Source organism: Panthera onca, chromosome E3 (genome assembly GCF_046562875.1).
Source record: "Panthera onca isolate mPanOnc1 chromosome E3, mPanOnc1 haplotype 2, whole genome shotgun sequence".
NCBI lineage: Eukaryota > Metazoa > Chordata > Mammalia > Carnivora > Felidae > Panthera > Panthera onca.
The window spans coordinates 12991611-13012465 of record NC_138354.1 but is presented as its reverse complement, the minus strand read 5'-3'; the positions used below and the strand labels follow the sequence as shown (position 1 = coordinate 13012465).

The following is a 20855-nucleotide window of genomic DNA, read 5'->3' as shown; positions in this document are numbered from 1 at the left end:
GAAAAGAAGAGAAGGAAAGGGAAATGATGGTTACACAGGTGTCTAAGGTCACATCCAAAACACAGGCTAAATGGGGTTATAAGAAGGGAGAGGAGAAAGCAGGAAAGCAGGATATGAGAATACCTAAAACTGAGAAACATGGCTCTCAATTTTTCTGAATCCCTAATGCCACCACAAATAGATCCTTTCTATTCTGGTTGGGCAGAAAAGTCAACAAAGCACAAAGCATCTGTCCATTAAAAGTGATTTCACTGCTTAGTGGCTTTCAGTGTGATTCTCAGCTAGGTCCAGCACACAATGACATTCCCCAAGGAGGCTCAATACACTCACTTTCCAAGTAGGTACGTCAATTATGTTTCAGAAAAGAAGTACTAAGTGCATGCGTGATTAAAAAAAAAAAAAAGACTGACTATACCAGGCCAGGTGGACATGAGCCAGCAAGAAAGAAACTATCAATTCATACGATTAAAATGTTTCCTTAATGCATTATATATTTTTACCACAAGTTCCTCTGAGCATCCTTAATTCCCAGTTCTCTGCAAAATGTAACAACAATATTATCACCAAGATCTACAGCAACTTTTCATTTATTGTTTTGTGTGGTTGGGCGGGGCGGGTAGAAAGGGGAGGAGAAGGGTAATGGATGTCCTGGAATAGGAAGCAGCATCTGTAGAGCCTAGAGGCGGGCATTTGAGGCTATGAGATCTAGCGAGCTCTGGGCCTGCAGACAGCTCAGAATCTACTGAAAGACTAAAAGACCTGGGTCCACGGCCTGACACTGCCATTATCCCTTAGGACACTTGAAGTACTCCACTGGTAGGACATGAGTCAATGTCCTTTGAACCCTGAGAAATGTTGTACACATTAAGCACTGAAATTAAAAGAGATTTAGCACTCAGTCACTTGTAAATGAGTAGACATGATCCTATTTACACAACAATGCTCCTTCATGGAGCCTCACCTCCTATACAAATAAATAGTTTCCGTGGTCCTAAACAAATGTGCATTAAAACAAACAATAACTAAAAGGGAAGTTTCCCTTTACCTTCTCCTTAAAAATACCTCTCTCTCTCTCTCTTCCCCTTCCCTTCTCCCACCTCCCCTACCCCTTCCCCCTCTCTCCTCCTTTACAGTCTTCTGTCCCTGGGGAGTTCTCTATCCTACTGCTTCCCAATATCCAGCACTGCCCATTTGACATACACGCTGTTCCTCAAGCTCTTTCCCCAGATCAGCCAGGGCTGATACTAATAAGTACGGAACCTGGGACCTTTACATCTGCCTCAAAGCCCTACTGTCCACACACACACCCATTTCCTAAAGGACTCTTACCAGGGCTGCCCATTCAGGAAGACCTTTCTTATAATGCAAAGTGCTGTTCTCAAGCCATCACACATTCAACAAGTATTCTGTGTGCACCCAGTCCATACCAAGTACAAACTTAGCATTGTCCTAGAGGCACTGGGTAAACAATCCTGTGTGGAAAAAATCCCCACCTCATGGAGCTTAAAATTTAGGGACAAATACTAATCAAATCACACAAATATTTCACTGCAAACTGAACTATCTGCTCTAAAGGAAAGAAAAAAGGAGCTAAAATTGGGGGAAATGGTCTCATCCAGCAGAGTGGGTTGGTGCTGAGGAGATGACTACCGTTTGACCTAGTTCTGAAAGTCTGAGCAGAGAGAACAGCTTATGCCAAGGCCCTGAGGCAGCTGGCAGCATGACCCCTTAAAAGAATCAGGGCACAGACTAAGTTACCATTCATCTCAGTAACCCCAATGCTTCACATAGAGAGTCAGGCAAATAACAGGTGGTATATATGTTCATGTTTGCTAGATAAATAAGTCAGACAACTGGTTAAACTATCCAAACCTGTGAAGCCACAACAGTGAGTTAACAACACCCCAAGCTGGCACTACCACAGAGTGAAGCAAACTAGAAAAGTTCACTGAAACAGGAAACCAAGGAACCTAGCAGGCATCGCTGAAACAAGATCATAGCAAACAGCAAGAAACCCCAGAAGGGGTAAAAGGCCTTATCCCTGGAGCAAGAAGACATCAAAAATACCAATCTCATAAGGCAAATGAGTGGCTTCTGGTCTAACTTCTAGCTGCTGTCAGTGCAGATGATTTACCCTCTGCCATTGAAGAGGCAGCTCTCCGGGCCAACGAGGATGTGGTGGTCAGTGTTTAGGGGACAAGTTGGGATCGAAGTGATCACATGGGCATTGATTCCACAGTCTCAGAACCTAGTACACTATGCCTAACACATGGTAAGTGTTCAAGAAATGTCTGCTGTATTTATTCCTTTCTCCAGCGTCCACTACCACAGTCAGCTATGTCAGACATCTGCTCAGCTCAAACTACGCTGCGTTTAACATCACATGCAACCAAAACAGTCAGTTATCATGAAAAGATACTCAGGAATGACGCAATGCTAGCAGAAGCAGCCAGGTGAGTTGCATCGTGGACTGCTTCTAAGCAATGTGCTCAGTGGTACTATTTCTGCTAAGAGTAATGTAGCAACTCCCCAGGGGGTTAAAAAAAAAAACAAACAAAAAAACACTCCTCTCTTTGTCACACAACCCACCTACTGCCCACATTATATGCATGTAGAGTATCAGATTAATAAACAAATGATACTTAATAATGTATCAACTGCGCTTTTAAAAAAATTATGCCATTCTCTTTGGAGACCAAATCTCCTTTCACACGGAAGGTGCTCCAAAGTATATTGAAAATTATGTGCAATTCCATACAAATGTGAATTAATATTTATGAGAGTATGGTATAATTTTTTCCAAATCCATTTTATTTTCATGTAGCATATTAATCAAGGCATTCTCACCGCACCACAGAATAGCTACACAGAGCAAATGGACCCCATGCCGTGACATTAGCTTGTAAGAGACCTGCCGAAGTCTTAGCAGCAGCAAGTACAATCATCTTAGTTCCAATTAATATCGAGATTTTCAACTCTGGAGGGTGTTGGTGGGGGAAAAGGAGGAGAGAAAGGATCAAAGTGTGTGTAAAGGTGGTGGTTTAAGAGGTAAGAAATCAAGAGTCTTTAAAAGGTTTTTTATTATATAAGCAGTTTATATTTCCAAAGATGAGAAATTACCTTTATTCTCTCAAAGATATAATTTTATTTATAAATTGCTGCATAGACACTTTGGTATAATTCTTGAATAAACCAGGCTGCTGTTTATTCTTTCCCTCTGTAAACATTTACTGGCTACTTACCATGTATAAAGTAAAATAATCGTGTAATGTCTCACTGAATGTCTTGGAGGGAAAATGACAAAAAAATGTCCACTATGAGCGACAAGAATCAAAGACAAAAAGACTGATTATAAATTACTCACCTTACAACATTCTGAAGAGCTATGCACATGATTATACGCGTGTGTATGTGTGCATATATCCATTCACCAACAAACTATGAGCAACTAAATTAAGAATTTCCTGAAAGAAACCTGGGTGGTCTACAAAGCACCGCTACAATGTGGGAACGAAACTGTGTGGTTTATAGAATAAATCTTTACCCTCAACGAATGATGACTTTCAAAGGCCAGTCGGCTCACTTGTCTACCACGATGCAGGCTAGCAATTCCCAGAGAAAATTAGTGTCCATCCAAATGACCTGCAGTGCTTTTGGAAAACAAGGTGACTGTGCCCCATACTTGGCAGAGGAAGCATTTAGCAGACAAACACTGGGAGGGAGAGTAGGGAGGTCGGAAGAATAAGGAAGATGTCTGGAAGAAAATGTTTTAAGGCATTCATTTGACAATCAGGGAAGCAAGCAAGAAAGCCAGCCAGCCAACAACAGAAGGCTGGCTAGGAAGTAAAAAGATTTAGACATATTTGCTGGCAATCGAGGGGGTAAGCACACAAGCCACGCATAACAGATGGGAATAGGTTTCATGAGTAGTTGAAATTATGTGATTTTTAGGTCACTGGCGATGGAGGGGAGGGTCACACTGGCACACACGCGGAGAGGCTCAGGAGACCGACTATTTCCTTCAACACCCAGGCTTCCACAAAACAGGTGATCTTGCTCTTGACTTTCCCTGCTCTCAAATTATAATCTCTCACCAAAGACTTCTTCTGCCACTCCTGAATTTCAAAATGAGATGGTTCAGTGTTGTGCAGACTAGGGGAGAGCGACAAACTGCAGATGAAGCACTGTCTCAGCGGCGGGGCTGCATTTGCTGATTACAGATGAAGCCAGAGACAATAGAAAATGAGGGCACAATTTGCCTGCCTTGCATGAAATGGGCTTTAGAAAGAGAGTCTCCATCTGATTTTTCCAACCAAACTAATCTGAGAGCAGCCTATCACTTACAAAGCATCTGTGGCATGTGTGTCTGCACAAGCCCATGTGTATGTAATGTGGGAAAGAGGGGTACAGCGGAAACAGCCTCTTCTGTAAGCTATCTGATCTCAGGGACTTGCGAAGAAATAACAAAGAAGCCAGGGGAAGGAAGTAAGAAAAAGCGCCTCGGCCTGTCACCATCAAAGAGCGTTCACGGCTGTGTTCTGTCATTTTGGTTTGTCAAGTCCTTTGTTGGCTTTCTGTATTGCATTTGCACTTATTTTCGAATGGTTTTACGAACACTGATTCCATCTCTTCCCTTAAGTGCCAATGAAGTAAGAGTGTTTATAGCGATTGTAGGAAGTGAAAAACTAAAAAGAAACAAAACACACAGCTCTTTCAAAACTTAACTCTGTCCGGACATGGTGACATTAGCCCCTACTCTAGCCTTCTGAACACACCTTCAGGAACTGAACTTTTTAGTAAGGAGACTGTGTGTGTAGGAATTTACAAAAAAAATAACCAATACAGCATCCAAAAACAATTCCAAATTCATGGGGCACCTGGGTGGCTCAGTCGGCTAAGCGTCCAGTCTTGGCTCAGGTCATGATTCCAGGTTCGTGGGTTCAGGCCCCACATCGGGATCTGTGCTGACAGAGCCTGCTTCAGATTCTATGTCTCCCTCTCTCTCTGCCCCTCCCCTGCTCATACTCTGAGAGAGAGTTCTCCTCTCTCTCTCAAAAATAAACATTTAAAAACTTTTTTTTTGAAATAATTCCTAATTAAAAAAAAAGAAACCTACTCTATACCAGACACTTTGCCACCCATTAGAAATACATAAGAAAGGATCCCTGAACTTAGGCTGTTTAGTGGGGGTGCAGGAGACAAATCAACAAGCTATCACAGGAAAGCAGGTTAGGAGAGGAATAACTAAGGGACCCCACGCTTCCGCCTTTCACACTGCCTTACAGTAACTGTAATCCTGTACTGGCATGAAAACAGAGAAACAGACCGATGGAACACAACAGAGTACGGGAATAGACCCACATATAACTGGACAACTGGTTTTCAGCAAAAACACAAAAACAATTCTGTGGAGAAATGCTGATGGGACAAGTAGTGTGTGTGTGTGTGTGTGTGTGTGTACACTCGTGTCTATATATGCAAAAAATTTATTTGGATTCAGGGCATCCTGGCTGGCTTGGTTGGTGGAACACGTGACTCTTAACCTCAGGATTCTGAGTTCAAGCCCCACACTGGGTGTGGAGCTTACTTAAAATAATAACGACAACAACAACAACAACAATAATAATAATTCTGATTCACATCTCAGTCTAATTAGAAAAATTAAGTAAAAATGTGTCATAAACCTAAATGTAAAATCTAGAACTATACAACTTTTTTTTTCTTTTAAATGTTTATTTATTTTAGAAAGAGAGAAAGACAGAGCGTGAGTGGGGCAGGGGCAGAGAAACAGGGAGACACAGAATCCGAAGTGGGCTCCAGACTCTGAGCTGTCAGCACAAAGCCCAACACGCGGCTGGAACTCATGAACTGTGAGATCGTGACCTGAGCTGAAGTTGGACACTCAACCGACTGAGCCACCCAGGTGCCACAAGAACTACACAACTTCTAAAAGAAAACAGAGGGGAAAACTTGTGTGACTTAGGTTAAGCAAAGATTTCTTAGACATGATGCCAAAAGCACAATCCATAAAAGAATAAAGTGATAAATTACACCTCATCAAAAATTAAAACTTCTGCTCTTCAAAAGACACTGTTAAGAAAATGAAGAGACAAATCACAGAATGGAAAGCTATCTGCCAAGTATATATATCTGAGAAAAGTTTTGTATCCAAAATATACTTTGGATACAAAATATCCAAAATATCCAATATCTCAAAACTACATAAAAAGCGTGGCACCTGGGTGGCTCAGTCAGTTAAGTGTCCAACTCTTGATTTTGGTTCAGGACATGATCTCATGGTCTTCAGATCAAGCCCCATGTCGGGCTCTGCAGGGAGCCTACTTGAGATTCTCTCTCTCCCTCTCTCTCTCTGGCATTCCCCCACCCATTCTCTCTTTCTCTCTCTCTCTCTCTCTCTCTCACACACACACACACACACACAAACAAATAAGTAAACATTTTTTTTAAACCTACATTAAAAGAAAACCAACCCAGTTTTTTAAATGGGTTTTTATTTAAAGATTTGAGCAGTTAACTAAAGAAGACATATGGGTGGCAAGTAAAAGATGTGAAAAGATGCTTAACATCCAGCAGTCATCAGAGAAATGCAAACTAAAACCACAATGAGATGCCACTAGCTACATATCAGAATGGCTAAAACAAAAAACAGTCATCACACCAAGTGCTGGCAAGGATGTGGAGGAACATTCAAACACTAACGGGAAGAGTGAAAAATGGTACTGCCACTTTGGAAAAACAGTTTGGATGCTTCTTTAAAAGCTCAAAGTATACCTACCATATGATCTAACCATTCTATGCCTAGGTATTTTCCCAAAAACATCAAAGCACGTGTCCACAAAAAGATCTGCACGTAAGTGTTCCTATCAGCTTTTTACAGCCTAAAATTGGAAACAACTCAAATGTACATCAACAGGTGAATACACTGTGACATAACCATTCAGTGGAATATTACCCAGCAACAAAAAAGTAGCCTCCTGATACATGACAACTTGAATAAATCTCAAAATAATTATGCTCCGTAAAAGAAGTGAGTCACAAAAGAATACATTTTGTTCGATTCCATTTAGATAAAATTTTAAAAAATGTGGCTCCCTGGGAGGGAGGGGCAGGAAGAGGTTATAGAGGAACATGAGGAAACATTTGGATGGATAAACCTACTCATGGTCTTGATTACGGCGATACTTTCACGATTATACACAGTATGTCTTATGTAATATCAATAGATACATGTACATGCTTAATATTCACGTGAAAACTTATCAAATTTTATACTTTTAATCCATGCAGTTTACTGGTATGTGAATTATATCTCAATAAAGCTGTTGAAAAAGAAAATGGCAACCCTTGCCATCACACAGCTGGCGTATCACCACCACCAATAACTGGATTGCATTCAACATCCATCCAAAGGTCATCTTTCAGATTCCTGAAACAAAGGGATGACCACACTGGAAGGTCTGGCCTTCGCCCATAGTGTGGCCATGAAGTTCCCAGTGGAGAAGACTCAGCTGTGGACATTAATGCCTCATGCCATCTTCACATCATTTTCAGTGACAAGGTGGAGTCCACATTGTGCCTTCTTTCTTCACTTCTATCAGTCAATTAACTCTCAGTCATTCACAGGCTAACCTTTGGTAAAGTCTTCCTAGCTTTCTTTCAAGTACTCTGGTTAGCTGTTTGGCCACAAACTGTCTCATGAACACTTCAATCAAAAAGCAAAGAAAGAAAACATAAATACATTTTTAATGTTCCTACATGTAAAAAAAATTTGAGGCAGCTTATCAAAATATATTTAATACATGATGGCACACAGGACATAAGGGAATCCGAATGGAGAGAGGAAAATGAGTTTAAAAAAAAAAAAAAAAAGACCAAGTATAGAAAAATTCAGTATATAAAAACACCTATCAAAGGTACAGTGCCATGGTCAGAAGTGACAAGTAAAAAGGAAAAAATAAAAATAAACAACCCAGCCTCTTGAGAAGCTTTCCTAAATTCAGTTACAGGATGAGATCACAACCACCAGCTTAAGTGAGATTTTTGCACACTCTGTGAATTGAAAACGTCCCAGCAGCCTCTCATTCCCATAGATAATTGAGAGTTGGCTGCTGTTAGACCTTAACACTCTCAAAGTGGTTGAGTCCCTGGCAACTAGATGCTATTGCTTAAAACAGTTTAGGCTCTTAGCCCTGAAGGATTCCTAAAATTGGATTACAGTCCCTCCAGATAATCTGAGAAATACAGCATGACGAAAAGGAAACCTTTAAAAAAAAATTTTTTTAACTCCTCCATAACATTCTGAAACATTCTGAAAGCTGAGCACAGCATGACTGAGGCAGAAAATCTCATCAGAGAAGGCTTAAGGGCGATAACGTACACAAAGAGTGAGTCCAAAAAGGGGAAGGGAACCACACAACAGAGGAGAGTATAATGGAAGCCAGAAGAGGAAGTAGGCAAGCAATCCTCAGGCCTTTCCATGGGCAGGAGCCTGGTTTGCTACCTCAAGAGAGGCAGGCAGAACAACAACAAGCAAATTGTTGTTGGTTTTTTATCCACTCTGGTCACACGCACATTTGAGAGGATGTATAATTTTAATGCTGTATATAATTCTTTTAAATAGGCGTTATGCATTTTTTTGACTAGGCATTCCATGCAAAAAATGGGGAAGGGGTTAATTAATGTTCTTGTTGCATGTGACAAAATAATTAAATTAGTAATTGGGGCCTCCCTGAAATACAAACTAAGGTTTGGCTCCACAGGGACGGTGGCTATGACTCCTTCATCATCCCTGAATTCCCTGCAGAGAACACAGTACAAAGCACACAATAGTTGGGTTTCAAACAAATGAATTAGAGAAATGAGGACACCATGAATGTTTCTCTCATTCCACAGGATATCCCACCAGCCTATGAATCCTACTACTCCTCTTGCCAGGTAAAAACTTCCCAACGTATTATTTAATGATACCCCCTCAGCACATCGTGATGAGACCATCACCATACCCCTATAATAAAAAGGGGTTGAGCAGATGCCTCAAGAGATCACGCAGATGACCTTTTAAGTCCGAGAGAAGACAAAACAACAAAGCGGACCGACTGGGAAAATGTCACGTCCTACATTCCTTTTTGTGGCTTCATATCAAGGCCAAACGACCATTTACCGGGTCTTATTACCTCCTACTTTTAGAAAAGTCAAGTGGTTGATACTATTATCCAGATATTCTATACGAGGACGCTGACTGCCAGTGAAAACTTCTTCATATCCAGATACTGACCCAAAATGGTAATAATGTTCCCAACTTCTCCTCCCCAGGAGGAGTTCCCCTCACACACTACCCCATCTTTATTTTAAATGACCAATGTCTCTAGAAATACTCAGCAATTAGCTTTCTGATTCTGTTGTAGTTATTGTCAGCTGTATGCGTACGGTGGTTACTTCCCAGTCCTGGAGGAGTCCTGGAATCAACAGGTATTCCAGCTTTGGTGTGGGAACATGACCTTCTCGGGGCTTGCATTACCATTATATAGAGAAAAGCAGAGGAGAGGATTACCGGCTAGAAATCCAACTTAAAACACAGATGGGTATCTAGCCCTAGGTGGATCTTTCATTTACTTACAGACAGACACAATGTATCCATTCATTTCTCTTTTCTAGCAAGAGTGAAATGAAATTAACCTCAGAAGAAATAGAAAGCAAAATAAAGATTGGGATTCTAAGCCATGGAAGGGTCCTGCCTATTCCTCTCTGCCATGCTATACCAATTCTGATCCTCACTCTTCCCCTACATCTTCCCCAGAAGAGAAAAAACAAATTCCTGGTGGGATACCAGAATCTTAGGGAACACAAGGGGAGACCACTAATATCTAGCTCTGGTTTTATAAGTCAAATCTAAAAGAACAAAATAAAGCAAAAAGTCACATCTGCATTAATAGACAGCAGAGGACACCTCGGTATTTGCTTTAGTTTAGGGCTGGCCGTGCTGTCATAGAAGCAGGGGGGTAGCTGGAAGCGGGGAGCGGGAAACCACTTAGAGAGGCCCATTTAGGAAAAAAAATCACACACGCATGCGTGCGCACACAAAGAAGGCATATTCTGTCCACTCAGCAGACAGGAAACAATTTTATGAAAGGTAATTTAATGTTTAGGACCATTCAGTGACAGGAAAAGCCACTTCTGGCAAAATTCATGTTATGCGGTTCTGAATACAAATACAGTTTCGTACAGCATATCGGGAAGGGTACGTGGATGAGAGACAGTCCCTTTATGGCTCAAGTTTGGTTCAGATAGGTTTCTGGAGAACGATGAAATTCATTATTACTTGAGTAATAATCTGTTCCTTTCTCCCAACTTCCCAGAAACTGTAGTCAACTTCCCATTGGAGATGAGCAGGCATTCCTTCATTTACAGAGAAGTGATCCAGAGAAGCAACATGAACATGTGCACATAACCCTTCCCACACTCCAGTAATAACTGTTACACCCTTTTTCAAACTAATTTTAATTGGCTTCTCAAGGGGCAGGAACCAATCTACTCCAAAATCTATGAATTTAGGGTCCTCCATGGGAAAATCTCTTAGGTTCCATCAACCTCTCTAATGTTATCATCCTGGCAGGCTATTTGAGCACATATAAAATGTTCAACAAATGTAGCTTAGAGTTCACGGATGCAGTTGAGGTTTTTCTCCCACAAAGTATTTTCATTTTCTAAAGGAGGAAGCTGAGGGCTGGTAAAGCCTACTCTCACTCCCTAACACCAGGTCATTATAACCTTATTTGCGTCAGGGTTATGACCTTTTTGTTTGAAGAAAATTTTACATTACAGTTTAGTGTTATCTCATTATACAATCCTTCTCCTCACCTCCACTTCCCCTCCAAATCATAATTGGAGAAAGGCTATACCTCTTATGTCAAATATGTGAACTCTTTCAGAAGTATTCAAATCAGCAATAAAAAAAACCTAGACAGAAATAAAAGCTTTGGCGCTTTCTCTAAAACTGACAATCTTTACCGTTTTATTTCAGGGGTGAAAAGTGACAGAGAAAGACACCTTTCTGACCTTAAAAAAAATACGAAGCTACACAAACATTCCAGACCCTGAATCCCACATGTTCTGCCTGTGTGGGTAAATAAATATTAGTGGATAATGATAACCGCTATAAATACCCACAGGTGCAAAATGTGGGACTCCTGTTTAGCGCATACTGCAAATGCTCTGTCACTAAATAAGACACTTATATGGGTTTCATGGAAAATTTTCCAAGTCTTGGAGCTTGTTCACACAGTTCCAGTCTATGACTCTGCACACACTCCCTCTCTCATCACCCCTGGTCTTCTATTTCCAGTTTTATCCAGAAAGGTTTTCTTTGCTTTAGCATCACATGGGTAAAAATAAAAAAGAACTATTCTGCAGGTATGCACAGAACCTAGGAAAGGGCTTGAGATGGACCCACTGACCTGAGACACAGACTAAATAAACTCCAGCTATTTCTGCAATGAGAAGAAAGAAGACCCTACAATTACAGTTGAAGGAAGAAAAGAAACTGTCCTTTCCATGGGCTATGACACTGACCTGAGAGATGAAGGGTTAGTGTCCATCCGCATAAGGGAATCAGATGCTAATTCTGAGGCAATTCTGTCATGCAAAGATGGTCAGACTTTTATCCAGCTTCTTGAACAAGCCACATGCTTGTCACTATAAGAAAGCTTCCTATAGATAGATATAGTGATGTTTAGGTACTTATTGGGTCTATCAGATTTGATAATGGAATCAATCTCTTCCTTCAGAAGCTGTGGGTTAATGGCAAAGTTTATTAAACTGCAGGCAGTCATTCAGAAAAGATCAATAGAGACATGATTACAGAGTAACCAGAGGATTAAACATGAGATTTATCACAAAATTAAACTGAATTAAATGTTCTCTGATAGCACTTGAAATGCTGTCGATACCTTTAACTCATAATCTAGGCTTTCTGTGTTTCCCTAATAGGCAATAGGGATGTCTGATTTGAGGAGATGACTGCTATATAAAAAGATAAGCCATGGAGATTTGCTGAAAGCACTGACAGTCTCTTCTGAAAATGTTCCCCCATTTTTACGAAGCAGCATTTAATTTATCTCTAAGAGCTGACCACAGTGAACTCAGCAGAGTTTTGAGTTACTAAGTGCATACCCCACTCGGTCCATCCCTAACACGTGCCTGTACATGCTCACAGGCATATAAGATCATATAAGATCAGTCTGCAGATGACACACTTTAAACAATTTCCTTCTCTTCTCTCACTGCGGTGACACACTGTGGTGTGACGCTGGCCCTTGGGCCCATGAGGAAAAGGAGCTGGAAAACATCTGATTGTAGGAAAATCAACCTTTCCTCATCCCGGGAGGATTTCTTGATGCCACCACAAGCTCAGCAAATTACATTCATAAAGGTGAAATCCCCATCGCAGCCTATGAAAGGGGAGCACAGCTAAACAAACTAGCAACGGCAGATACACTGGGAATCGGTGCAGGAGTCAATATACATGATGGCTGTTAAAACTGACATCAATACCACAGTGAGAGAGAACAGCTCCGCAGGACCTGAAATGATAAAGGCCAGGCCTGCTGTGTGAGCTCAGGAGGGTGTGCGCATGAGCAGATGGGCTGGTAGGGAAATCAGTCTTGGGGCCAAAAACCGAGCCTGTGGTTTTAAGCTATACCTTAGATGGCAGCGTCTTTGAGGGAGACTTCCTCTTTTCCCTTGTCCGGTTGCTATAATATTGTGAGTATATTTCATCCCACAGATGGCATCGCCCTGCCCTGATAAGCAAGCAGCAGGCTCTGGTGATTTCAGCGGTAATCCAATATGGCAGCTCTTTTGTAAAAGGGGGTAGAGCTGGGATGGACACAAGATGCTGAGGCTGATTTTATCATCCCCTTGTCAGCAAACGAGTTTACACCAGAGCAACCACGTTTCTCTCAGCAGTTACCCAACCTTACAACAGTGCCCTGGGTAGTCCCAAACGCTTCTCAATTCCTCAGGGAACACGAAGGCCACCTTGCCTGCTGAAAAAGGGACTCTGCGCCCCACCCTAAAAGCGAAGGCTGCTTTTAAGGACACAAAGCCAACATTTTTATGTTCGGACTCCTTTACTGATAGGGATCCTATCAATTTCTTAACTTATTTCCCACAATAGAAACTTAATTCCAAAGAAACAACAATACTTCACCGTTACCCATTCTCTGCGTTCGTCTCCCATTTCCTCCTTTGTGTCTTTGCTCAACTAGTCCTGACACAAGCAGGTGCTTTGGCGGCAGTGAGATCTGGCCTTGAGCAGTGGTGTTGCCATTTTGTGGCTTTGTGACTTTGAGTGAGTCTCCCAGCCATTTTAAGCCTCCATTTCCACTTGCAGAATACAGGGATAGAGTAAGGAGATAGATTTAAGGATATTTGTGGAAAGTGCCTGGTTATTTTCCAGCATAAAGTAAACAGTAAATAAGTGATAAGCGAGGAATTCCTCTTCCTGACTAATATAGTCAGGTTCTTAGTCATTATAAAGGGAAACTGATAGTCATTATAAAAGCCTATATTTGGCACTGGGGGATTAATGGTGGGATCTGTTCTCCATCTATCCTCAAGACTGTGTTTACAGAGTATCTTTCATTGTACCAAGTAATGTGCTGCGTAGTGTATGTATAATACTTCTTTTAATTACCACAACGCCCTGTGAAGCCTCAGTATTCTCATTTCTATAAAATGGCAGCTAATTATGGCACCTAACTTACAAAGCAGCCATTAGGATTAAATAAGCTAATATAATTTCTGGAATATGCTAGGGTTAGTTATTTTATTACTGTGAATTGACCTGACCATGCGAGTACTCATGATATATCCAAAATTTAAAAGACCCACCATATAAACTGTTCATAGAGACAGGCAGAAAGGGCCTGAGAAAGCACTGCCACTGATGACATCATAAATCTCTTTTCAACTGCTTTACCCCTGCTGGTTTTCCAAATGAGACATCTGTCCATTTCCAAAAGGAAAATAAATACACAAAATGGTTACTAGATGCAGTTCAGCATGAAGAGATTGCCTACAAAGCTTGCTGCCAGAGCCTAACCTTGAAAGAAATGGGTTTCTTGGACTCTATTAGGGAATCCCTCAATGTGCCATCCAAAACCTTCCTGCACAAGGCTTAATGGAACAGGGGGAGATGGAAAAAAGCAGGGGGGGGAACTCTCCTTCCCAGCAGAGCACTGACACATACAGTACCGTTTGGGAGGCAACTTTATGTGCTCTTAGTAGTAGATTAATGAATGTAATTACCTAGCATTGTGGCTGTGAATGCTGCAAAAACTATAATTTATAGAGTGCTGTAAAGTTCTAATGTGTTTTTATGTCCATAAGCTGCTTAACCATAATCTAATGCATTTGTACAAGAACAGGCTAAGTGGCTCTCAGCTGAACAGTGAACACAAGTGTCTGAACCTCGGCGATTCTACTCGTACATCTTTATAACCCAACCCCGTGTGGTAAGCATCTGAGGGAAACAGCTGCTGAATTACACAAATAATTCTAGAGACAGTGACAAGGCTCTCTGCCTCTCGCACCATGAGAAGAGTTTCTGGCTGACAAGGGCTGCAGGCCTTAATTACATGCTGCAGGGATTCCGCATGCGTGTTCAGCGGGTACTTCTCTCCTTACTCACCACCCTCTCCTCCAGTGTGCTGGCCCTCACCCCTGCCCCTGAAGGGGGTGGGGAGGCAGGGTAGTAACGAACGGCAGTGAGAAGAGCACAGGCAGAGATATTCCATCTCTCTCTGAAAATATCCTGCCTACCTGACTTCCAGTTTGGAAAAAGGCTCCCCATTTCCAACTTTTCCTCTTTGCCTGCCATTCTATTTTTAAGGAAAGGGAGGCAGAGCTCAACCGGTCTTTGACATCTAAAGCAAATTATCCTTTGGATTACCTCAGAGTTTGAAGCATCTCATTTGATTCTCTGTACAGATGCTGTGACGATCAAGAGGAGGGTAGTGATGGCGGCCACAGCGGTGGCTGCCACGTGCCAGAATTGCACACCCACCCCGATCCTGTGAGCGGGTGCTACTGACAACATTGTCTGATAAAGAGACTGAGGGCCAGGACTCTGCGTGGCAAGGCACTTCAGCTTTCCACTCCAGAGCCTATGCCAAACTCACCAGACAAGTTACCTAACGTTTTTTCCATCTGTAACATAGATATAATCATAGCATTTTACCTCCTAGGATTGTTGTGAAAATCAAATAAGTCAACACATAGAAAGTGCTTAGAGTAGTGTCAGGACCTAAGCAACACTTTGTCCACTGGCCATCAGTGCGGTGACAAGGGGAGACACCCGAGAAGCGGCCTACATTTCTACAGGCAAACATTCAAAGTCTCAAACATCTGTAACTGGGACTTCCAGAGATTCACCCTGGAACACAACAGTACCAAGCAACAGATAAGGCAGCAGCATCAAAGTGCGACCGGACAAGCCCCATGCTACTCCCCAAAGCACAGTGTTGAGTGAACGGCTCTCCCAGAGGGCGCCTCCAAAGGACCCTCAGACGTTAGAGCCAAAAAGAGCCACCGCAGCAGGAATCCCCACTTTCTCCTCTTTTCAGTAGCAGTGCCATATGGTCACCAGTGAGTAAATATTTTAGCACAATTAAAAAAATAATAGGAAAACACAAGGCTAGGAAATCAGAGCTCTCGCTTTAGTACAGGAACACAATGGCATTACATCAGTGGCCACGCAGAGATGAAAAGCCAGCTCTAAGACACACACTCAGGATAAATTAGTATCGTGGCTAATAAATAATTGATGCTCTTCCTAGTTAAAAATGTACTGCTCTTCAGCATTCACAGATGAGATGTGATGTGGATTCAATTAAAGCTCTATCCTGTCCACGGGAAAAAACTGCCTCTCAGAGACAGCCATGCGGTGCTTCTTCACTTCTCATGCCAGCCTCATCTCTGGAAGCCTCAAGATCCGTCATGTTCACAGGGACTGCTCAGGCAGTAGCTACACGTCTCTCTCTTCGAACAGGAGAGTAGAAGAAAACAAAGTTTAGAAGTAAATAACACAAAGAGGAAAGTATTTCCTACACCCTGGAAAATTAGCCCTGACCCTGGACACGAGCACCAGTTTCCGTTATTTAGTCTAAAAGAAGAGGGGGTGGGGGTAAATAAACCGCTTCCTGAAAAACACTGCCATGGTCCTAAAAAAGCCGAAGTTAGGCACAATAAGGCTTTGGGATGCAGCCAGCTCTTCCCCTTTGCCTCCCCGCATCTCGAGCTTTCCCGACTACAAACCACTGTCCACCAGCAGCCTTCAAGATCACTTCCTCCTCTGCAGTGCCAACCATTAACAGATAGTTGCTGGCCACAAGGAAGTTCCCAAACTTTCACTAGTTTCTCACCCTACCTGCCACCACCCTCCTGTTTGCCTTTCTCACTTCACAGTCTAAGGGAATAGGACCCTGATGGTTTCTTCACATTCTCTCCACCCATCACCACCACCCACCCCCTCCCTCTATCCTAGTCCACACGTGTCCACTCACTTCGGATCAGCACACTTCTACTTCATGACTCCCTATAAGAAGCTCATGACACCCTGCTGCTTGCACCAAAATGGTGGTACCAACTTCCCCCATGCCCTGCCAGGACTTACTGGTTCTGCCTCACACATTAACTCCCTCTCTATCCACAAGCCTTAGGGATGATTTCTCCCTTCCAGGCACCCTTAGCACTTTCTGTCTACACCAGTGGTCTGCAAAATGCTGCACTGGAATAAGGTAAGTCTACATAAAAATGTTTATTTATATGTGTTCTTCATTTCCTTCCTTTTTAATTTTTTAAAATTTATTTATTTTGAGAGAGACAGAGACAAAGAGCATGAGCAGGGGAGGGGCAGAAAGACAGGGAGAGAGAGAATCCCAAGCAGGCTCCATGCTTTTAATGCGGAGCCTGATGTGGGGCTCAATCCCACAAACCATGAGATCATGATCTGAGCCGGAATCAAGAGCCAGACATTCAAACGACTGAGCCACCCAGGAGCCCCTCATTTCCTTTTTTAACAATTTCTGCTGTTATGCGTTTTACGATCTACACAACATACCCAGCAGCACGTACATAAAACTTTTAAATGAATAAAAATATATATAACAAGGGTGCTTATTCTAAGTGTTTTTGCCAATAGGAGCATATAATCAAAAAAGTTTGGAGGCTTCTGGTTTAGACTTTGCAGAGGGAAGCAAGCACCTTGGTGGAAAAGAAACCATTTCCTGTACTTCTTTAAACACTCAAAAAAAAAAAAAAAAATCACTCAATGATTTATTGATACAGTGAGCAGACATTACACATCATAGCCTACATACCCGGGGAAGGAGAAAAAGGGTGCTCTGTGAAACCAAATCCCAGCATTTGGTAAAGAAATAAACCATTTGGCTGTTAAGAAATAACCACATTCAGTGACTGTGGTTAATAACACTGTATGACATATTCAAAAGTTGTAAAGAGAGTCGATCTTAAAAGTTCTTATCACAAAAAAAAAAAAAAAAGTTGTAACTATGTATGGTGATGGAGGTTAACCAGACTTCCTGCAGTGATCATTTCACAATATATACAAATATCAAACCATTTTGCTGCACACCTGAAACTAATATATTACATGCCAATTACACCTCAATTTAAAAACTGTGAAAAAGAAAGAACTACATTAAGAACAAGTGTCAAGGGATCACCTTTGGGCATTAGCTATGTAATGAAGACTTCAGAGGGGTCCTAGACCTCTAGGTAACAAGTCCCCAGCCAATTAGCAGCCGCCATCAAACACATAAGAATTATGTGATGTGGCCCATAGATTTCTTTTAACAAAACAACCGGAGCTTGCCATTTCAATAGGATACTGTGTTGAAATAGAAAAGCAAGGGAAGATGTGATAATGCTTGCTCGCCAACACGTGTTTCTCAGGAGATAAAATAAATCCAACTTTATCCTGTCAGAGAAACAAACACCCACAGCCCGATAGGTCTGCGTGAACTGCCATTTCACTCGGGAACCTCAAAGTTGCAACCACCTCATGGATACTGGATAGAGGCTTACTGGAAAAGAAATTAAATTCTTATTTCAATCCCTGCAGTAAAGTTTTTATGCAATTCCAGATCAATCAGGTGGCTTACACAGTTATTATCCCTGCTAGTTCTAAAATAGGAATCCCTTGAGGAAGGAGACTATCTTACATCATACTAAATCTCTCACAACACCACGTCTGGTCCTTGGTAGATGTTCAATACAAGGCCATTGTACAAACACTGAAAAAAAATTTTAAATCTAAAATTCAATACTTTGGATTGTAACTATTTCTGTTATTTTGGCACTGATGAGGTAATTCTTAATTGCATCTAAAAGGCAGAGGGTCAGCCAATACATATATGCAAAAAACAAATCTGAAATCAGAAATCATCAGTCGATTTGAACAACTAGGTGTGGATGACTGCTTACTGATGTACTTTCAGACATGACCATGAGAACGTTCAGACTGGTCCAATGTGTCCGCCACTTTCCAAACCTGCAGGGTGTTAATGGAGATGGACCACAGAGGCCATGATCACTACAAAGAGATACATTTCCATCGTCCTGGGGCTTGAAGGCCTGTGCCTCTAATGGAAAGTACTGATGCTCTCTCTGTAAGGTTAAAGCGGACCACCTGTACTGTGCTTCCTAAGACAATGCTAACATAGGTCTCAAGTCTTCAACAGTTTCTACACATCAAGTATAGGGCATCTATCAAGCTATTTCTGTCACAGAGACCTGGGACTGTTTTCATCCCACAAGTTCAACATAAAAAATGGACCAGGACTGAGCCTAATAAGGCTTTTTAGCCCCTTGGGTCTTGTGTTAATAATCTGATAAGGGCAACCACAGTCAATTTAGCAATAATAATAATAATAATAATAATAATAATAATGATGTCAGAAAATTTAACACTGTTTGCAATCTAGCTGAAACAGAAACAAGAAACAATTTCCACTCTGAGGCATACATCAAAAAGTGACCAGGGGGCCTGGGTGGCTCAGTTAAACATCCGACTCTTGATCTCAACTCAGGTCATGATCTCGCAGTTGATGGAATCAATTCCCATATAGGGCTCTGTCCTGACTGCACAGAGCCTGCTTGGTATTTCTCTCTCTCCCTCTCTCTCTCTCAAAACACATAAATAAACATTAAAACAAAAAGTGACTGAAGTACCTATTCTCAGTAAAGTACCAAAGTAGTACCATTTAGATGCAAAGGAGGAAATTAATTCTTCATACGCAATGATGACTTCGACTGAGCATCAGGATTCTCTCCAGTATTTGAGAAAGGTTGACCTAGACTTTCAAATACATGTTTATTTGTTACACTGTCAAATGCCTAGAAATTCAGTGTAATTGTTTTGAATGGGGAGAGCAAAAAGCTCATCCAGGAAGGACTGTGGGTATAGGGGTAAAGGAGGAATAAATATGGAAAGCCTAATCACAATGGATTTAGTCCTAACTGGAGTCTGTGTCTCCAATCTTTCACCCTCTTACAGGGTTGGTGACATCTCTAAATTACAAGTCTAAGCATATCACTCCCTTGCTTAAAACTTTCAATGGCTATCGACTGATCAATTCTAATTTCCTTAGCCTGGATCCACAAGGCTTTCCATGAACTAGGCTGTGCTATGGCTCTAATCTCATTTCTTACCACCCTTTCCCATACCTCCTTCCCTCCGCACACTCACACTCCAGATACACTAAACTACTGTGAATTCCCCAATTTGTGCACCAAGTGTCCTTCACTCAAGTCTCTTTAAAATTATAACTTCCTCCGGGCGCCTGGCTGGCTCTGTGAGTAGATCATGAGACTCTCGATCTCAGGGTTATGAGTTCAATCCCCACATTGGGCATGGAGCCTACTTAAAATAAATAAAAATATAATAAAATGTTTAAAATTGTAATTTCCTCTTTTGAAAACAACATTATTCCTCCCTAGCCTACTCAAGTGTCTCAGCTTAGCTCTCTCCTACTTAGATATAAGGTCTTCATTATTCCTAACAAAACACTTGTTCTTCTTGTATTGTAATTTCCACTTCTTCTCCATCTCTTCACCCGTCTATGGACCCCTTGAGGCCAGGGTCTCAGTGTTGTTTGCTATCATACCTCCAGCATCCAACTAAGGAACTGTTATTAAGTGTCAATAAACATTACATGAATGAATAAATCAACTTTTTCCTCAAAGAAGTTATCTACTCCAGGGACAACCCTGGTACATAAAGTCAGTGGTTCCAGCCACTCTCTGACATACTCTTCCTGGAAGGTAGAAGGACGTTATGTATGATATTCTAATCAGACCCAAGTTATTCCCTTGGGGTAGGTACCATTTCTATTCTCTGCAGTATTTCTAACGAATCAGCATATGCTTTAAGCTCAAAAAATATATACCAATCTCAATAAAGAATCAGTAAGGGTGGTAATACTGCGGCTCACATTTACTACACACTTACAACTGACCAGGTACTGTGTTCATTTAATTAGACCACTACAACCCTCTATATTAGGAACTCTACTCCTCCCACCATACAGATGAGGAAACTGAGGTTTAAAGATGTTACAGCAGTGGTTCTCAACCTTTGCAGCTTGCTGAATCTTCTAGGAATATTAAAAAAAAAAGGCACAGACCCCACCTAAAAGCAACTGAATACTAATTTCTGGGGGTTATGTATTTTAAAGTTCCTAGGATTGAGAACCACTAGGTAAGCTGATGTGATTCAAATACCCCAGTTTATTTTTTTTTAATGTTTTGGGTTT

At 41.6% G+C, this 20855-nt stretch overlaps 1 protein-coding gene across 4 annotated transcripts in view; it reads right to left on the bottom strand.

Annotated features, from left to right (window-relative positions):
* The window catches only part of AUTS2 (activator of transcription and developmental regulator AUTS2), a 1119628-nt gene that overhangs the window by 843265 nt on the left and 255508 nt on the right, over window positions 1-20855 (bottom strand). The gene's annotated exons all lie outside the window — the stretch shown is intronic.